Here is a 6,474-nt window from a genome sequence, read left to right as displayed (position 1 = left end):
CTGGAGGAAGTCGATCTAAAGCACCAGTTAGGGTTTATGCATTAGGCTATCAACAGGTTTCCAATCCCGTTAAGGTCATTGAAGGTATGATTTTTGCTTCCTATTGTTTAATTAAGGTTCTAAGTGACTATAGTACGACGCACAGTTTTACAAAACCCTAGATTCATGAGATAGAATCAAAGTTTGACTACTAATTGGGTGAGTAGAAATTGTGAAAAATGGGTTGCAGAGTGTAAGTTATTGTTTGACCTGATAAGTGTGACTATTAAGGGGTATGACTGTTATCCTAAGTGTGAATTTCAAGGACGAAATTCTCTTAAAGGGGAGAGGATGTGAGGACTCGCAAAATTTTCTTATTTAAATTCTTATTTCGAGGTCATTTAATTATTTATTTGGCCAATTGCCTTGAATATTATTTTCTAATCTTATTAGACTTAAATACATGGAATTATGGCTTTATTATGTTTTTAAAGTGACTCGTTTCAAAAATTAATTTTTGGAAGCTCGATTAATGAAAATAGTGAAAACGTGTTTGAGACATTTTAGCTAATTAAGAGTACATTAAACTCGGAAAATTGGAGACATGTACAATGTTCTTAAAATAGGTAAATTTAGGTTTAAGTACTCAAGTGATAGTTAGTGGTACGATCGTTATAAGAATTTCTTGAAGGTTTCACTTTATCGCGCCTAAATTGGAAATACGCATTTTCACGCGCGCGCTTAATTGAGGGACTTTAGACCATTATTTTGGGACAATTAAGAGTGATTAATATTTATCTGAATATGAGTGCATTAGAGGTTTAGTGCACTAGTGAAATAAACTCGAGAGAAATCGAGCACAAAACGCGCGCGTACGCGCACTATTCCTAGTTGACTTTTGAAGTAAACTTTGGCCTCAAAATTTAAAGCTTCTCACGGAAGCTTATCATCAACTTTAGTTCTTCTTTTGCTGCTCCTAATAGCCGAACAACCAAGAGGAAAAAAAACAGCTCCAATTCCCTCTTCATTTCTTGCACCAAATCTCAACCATTTCACACCAAAATTGAACACCACTTAGCTTAATACTTGGAGATTTCATTTAGCTAAGAAAAGGAGCTGCTTTTCACGGTTTCTTGGAGCTTCAAGGAGGGCCGAAATTCTGATTTTAAGCACACCAAGGAGGTATATAGTGATCTAACACTCTAAACTTGGTTTATAAGAGTTGATTTACACTTGTAGGCTTGGATATTCATGTGGATGACTTGGTTATGGTGTAAAATGAAATTGGTGGGCTCTATGAACTCCCACCTTTGCCTTGGAAGCTGATCTTATGCTTGATGATGTTTATAATGTTGTATTAGTGTGTAAACTAGTGGATTATTGGTGGAAAATTGATGGAAGCTCATGATGTGTGCAAAGGCCAAATCTGACCATTTTGCCCCTGCTTTGTTCAGCCACTTTAATGCAAAAATTTGAGGATTTAAGGGCTTGATTGTGTTGTTTACATGTTTTAGTAGTTGTATAAAAATTTTCATTGAAAAATACTGAGTTTTGGCTGGTCAAATGAATTTATTTCCCAAATCTAGTAATCTGGAAACTGATTCCGTAATGCTCAGACCAGTGTTCGTATTTCGTCCATAACTCCGTGCTCCGACGTCGAAATCAAGTGCCGTCAGTGGAATTTGAAACTAGACATTCCCTCCTTTCCAACGGTATAAAATGCAAGTTCTGGTTCCATGTGTGTGAGCCGTATCACTCTTCTGAATTCAGCTGTTCTGTTTCTCTGTTCTGCTGGAATGAAATACAGAAGCTGTGATTTGAAGCTCGATTTCGAGCTAGTTGTATGCCGAATTTCAAAATGATTTCTTCTGTGAACTTATAGCTCTATGAATGTGTTTTCCAACTCTATAAACCATGACCAATTCCGAGTTAATGTGAGTGACTTGTGATCAAAATACAGAGCCTGCCCTGCTCTTGAAAACCCTGACTTTTGGACAGATTTGATGCAAGGCTTGGTATAGACTTGCTAACTGAATATTTTGGTGGTAAACACCTACCAAATGTACCATGAATGTTCATTAGGCTTTGCCTACACTACTGAACCATATTTGGAGAATTTTCCTTAACCAAATGTTTGGAATGGAAAACGAAAGGGCTCAAGGCAGTTTTGTCTTGGGATTTTCGAAACTTTGGTTGTTTGATTGACTACCTTCCCGAAGTTATTTTTCCATGAAAATTGGTAGAGGGATACTTTTTATATAGTAGTATTATACTACCAAATTTTGTACCAATCCAAGTCCGTTTCGTTACCTGACTAAAGTCCTAAAGTTGGAAGCTCAAATCTGGAAATTTTCACCAGTTTTGAATTTTCCCTAACTTTGAGTCACCGTATCTCGGTGCTCGAAACTCCGATCCTTGATCCGCTTTTTCTGTTATAAACCTTACTTGAAACTCTAATTGAGTTACAAATTTCAGAGGCTAGCTCGCAATGTCTGAATTTTTCCAAATTTCCAAAGTTAGCGAAAAACCAACCCCGGCTCAATTCTGAGTGTTCTGGCACAGCAACTTCATGCCCATTTTTGAATACCTTCCACTTAGATTCATGGAAAAGTGTCTTCTAAGAACTTTTAGTACTTTCTAAGAGGTTTCCAATGGTACCAATTTTTCTAATTTTGGACCTACTGAGTGCAAGATCTGATTTTTTCTAAATTTGACACGCAAAGCTGAAATTTGCCGATTTCTTAGAAAATGAAATTTTGAAAATTCGTTACTCCTTCTTGACGATAATTGGTCGCTTTAAACTTGATTTCATGAAGGAAATCAGTTTTTCTTGTGTTAATAAAACCTCACTTTTGAACCTTTATTTTGAGTGGCTAAGGTTCTTGGTTTGAGGTATTGACTAGTCCAAATGAGCGTAACTCCTTTCTTGATTAATACGTGATTGTGAGTAAAAAATACTTGTTAATTGTTTCAGGTGCTCAAGCGAGTCTTGAAGAGAATCCCGGAGGGGACAACTAAAGATTTTCTCGCTCAATTACGTTTGAATTGGTGAGTGTCAAGTGCATGACTTGTCGTGTTTACTTGATTTACCTGCTTATATACGTGAATATCACTTGATGAGACGAGTGTGTACTTTATCACACTCGCTCTCCTTTACTTGAACTTTACTTGTATTAACTTGGTTTTCAAAGTCGATTGAGTGAATCTCGTCGACTAAAATATACCCGTTTTCGTGTGCATGTCGTGTTGTCGTGCGTGTCGTGTATGTCGTGCGTGTCTTGTTGTCGGGTGGAGTGAACCTCCTCAACTTATGGGGACGCCCAATTCTCTTAGCCAATCTTGCAACTCGAGTGTAGACACCAATTTTTTAAATAATTTGTATGTTGCATCTAATTCACGATTTTTGTTTTAGATTGTCTGCATTTTAGTTGTTACCTTTTTTATTTGTCTTTTATTTGCTAATTATTTGTCATATTAATTTTGTTCACGTTTTAGTTTTAGTTTTAGTTTTAAGTTTTAACGTAAAATTTGTGAAAAAAAAAGAAAAAAAAAAAAAAGAGGAAATTGATGAAAAATGGAAAATTGTGCTTTGTTGATTTTAGTTTATTTAGTTTCTATCCAATGTTAATTAAATTATTTTTTTTTGTTGTTGTTTTTGTTGTTATTATCAGTTTTATTTAATTAATTTCAAAAAAAAAAAATCAAAAAAAAATCACAATTCCATTTCTGCCGGATCACATTTCCTTTCCCCTCTAAAACACTCAACCTCCTCCATCCGCGATTCATCTTCATTTTCAGCCCCCAACTCCACTCACAATACAAAAAAACATATACATTCCACCAACCACACATTCCACTAGATACCATTTCCAATTCACCACAATATCAGACTTCCATTTTTCATTTTTGCTGCCGTGAGCTGTGAGGGAGCGGCTTCCTTGGAGTTAACGACCGAGAGAGAGAGCCGAGCCTTTGGTTTCCTTCCTTTCTGTCCGTAAACTAGAGAGGGAAGAGAGAGACCTGCGGTTCATTCCTCCTTCCATCCGTGAGTTGGTGAAGGCTGAGAACCAAATTTCCTTAATCCAGCCGCAAGCCAGAGCAAGGGAGAGAGAGAGAGCTAGCGGTCTGCAATTTCTGGACAGCCGAGAGTGGAGGTTTGTTGCAGCTGCTAGTCGTGTGTATTAAGCTTCAAGCTGAGGTAATTTCTGGACTTAGATGAGTTGTTTATGGGTTGATGAAGCTGTTTATAAGCATGCATGTGGGGTTGTACGGTTGGATGATGAACTAAGTTACAAGAAAATCTGATTTTGAAGGAATTGGAACTGTCCGATTGCTTGAGCTGGAAATTTCAGCTTTAACTTACTAAGTTGTGATGATCTGAGCTTAATTGTATGTTTAGCTAATTAATAGCTGGATGATTGAGCCTTGCATGAGGTTAATCAACCTTGTTTAAGCAAGAAAATTGAAGGATTATAAAACCTGGTTGCATGCATGTCAACCGAGAGAAGTTTGGATGAATTTCTGGTTAAATGGTGATTTTTGATGACATTTGAACTTGATTTTGGACCCAATCTGATAGATAGCTCTTTATTTGGTGTTGCATGTGATCTTTATGGCTAGGAATTCGGTTGCATGGCTGGAAAATTTTATTGGAAGTTGCTGGATTGCTAAACCAATTTTCCAGCTTAGCCGATGGAGCTGTTTTGAAAATTGTATGGTATTTTAGTACGAAATCTACCGGAAAGCATTTGATCCTCACTTGGTTGTGTGTTTAGCTAACTAAATACTGGATGATTAATTAGCTGTGTGTAAACCAGAGATTCTGGACTCATGAGTTGTGGATTTGGTTGCTAGACAGATGCTATTTTTGTGCGGTCCTTTTCATTGTCCAAAGCTGTCGCCTTTTGCTGCTGTTTGTTTGTGTCATGGTTTTTTTTGTTGCTTACTTAAATGTTGTAGATTCTGGTTAGCAGGCTGCATGTTCTTGGTTGTTGTTCAATGATTATGCTTACGTTTCAATCTGGAAATGCACAGTCCGAAGTTTACTGCAGAAAAGATAGCTAAAGTTTGCATCTTTTGCTTCTGGATTTTCTGGGGGGAGGAAGGCAGGGATGGAACTTATGATTTTGCCGTTTAATCTAAAGTAGATTGGGTTGAAGTGCTGGGTCATTGAGTAAGGCATTTCCAGGTTTCTTTGGGTCATGTAAATGTTTGTAAACATGCTGAATTTGCAAAGAAAAAGCTGCAGAAATTCTTGTTTTTCTTCAAAGTCAATATGTTTTCAAATCATGTCATTCCATTTTTTTTTGTTCGAAAGCTGGTTAGATATTTCCCCTACATTTGTTTCAAGTCTTTGTATGTTGGGTTTGAATGATGGGAAATGCGTTGAGTCGTTTTCATGAATGCTTTCTCGGCTGAGTGGGTAAAAAAAATTGCATCAGTTTTGTTCATCAAATGTTTGCATACTTGCCCAGAATTTTGCATGGGATTTTTCTAAGTTTTCTGCCTGCTTGGATGATGGTAATGATGTGGTTTGTTGCTCAGTTCATACACCATATGCATGCCCAAGCCAAAATTCTGGTATTCAGCCTATGTTGATGAGATGATAAGAGAGTTTTTGTTTCTCTTTTTCTACATTCTTTTTCCAGAATTTGCGTATTATATCTTTCCAAGTTTCTGGTCATTTGATTGTGATCATCATGTAGTTTGTTACTCAGTAAAGTTGTGATATTGAAATGAGGAATATCTAATCAAAGCTGTGAGTTTGAATCAAAAATCTGGTTTGCATGATAAAAATGAAAAGAAATGCCGTGGCTGGAATCTGCTGAATGCATGAGCTTCCTTGTGTCTTTGCATCAGTTTTCTTCTATATTTGGGTTTGTTTGAATTCTGAATTTGTGTGTTATGATGTTTAGATTAGCTTTGAATGTTTGGTTGAAAGATTTTTGATCAAAATTAGTGTTGGAAAGTGGAACAAAGTGCAGCAGTTTTGTTTGTTGGGTTTGTTGCAGAATGTTATCTCACGTGAGTTTGCATTCGTTGCATGCATGGATAATTGCTAAAAATTGCTCTTTAACCCCCCAAGTCCCCTCTTGACTCACTATGGCCCAAGTAATTGGAACACTTAATCAATTCGATCCCTCAAGTTTCTCCATGTTCCACAAAAGCCCAAGCATGTTCTAATTTCTTGCAAATGGGTTTTAGAATAATTGCAATTTGAATTGTTACTTGCCTTTTCCTTTGCCCTTGGACCTTTGAAGTTCCTAAAAGTGTTTGATTAGGCTTGAGTGCTTGGTTAGTGTTCACAATTGAGTCCTTGGTAGCCTCAACTTTGCAACTCGATTGCTCATTTGCTTTCATTTGTTTAGGTGGTGCTTAATGCAAGAATTTAAGAACTTTGTGTTCGAATGAGCTTGTGTTCGCCTATTTTCTTGAATTTTCTGAAATAAATAGGCTTTGGCCTTTTTCTTGCTCTTTGACTTTCAAAGTTTCTAA

The sequence above is a fragment of the Coffea eugenioides genome, chromosome 11 (assembly GCF_003713205.1).
Source record: "Coffea eugenioides isolate CCC68of chromosome 11, Ceug_1.0, whole genome shotgun sequence".
Classification (NCBI taxonomy): domain Eukaryota; kingdom Viridiplantae; phylum Streptophyta; class Magnoliopsida; order Gentianales; family Rubiaceae; genus Coffea; species Coffea eugenioides.
This window is presented reverse-complemented; position numbering follows the sequence as displayed.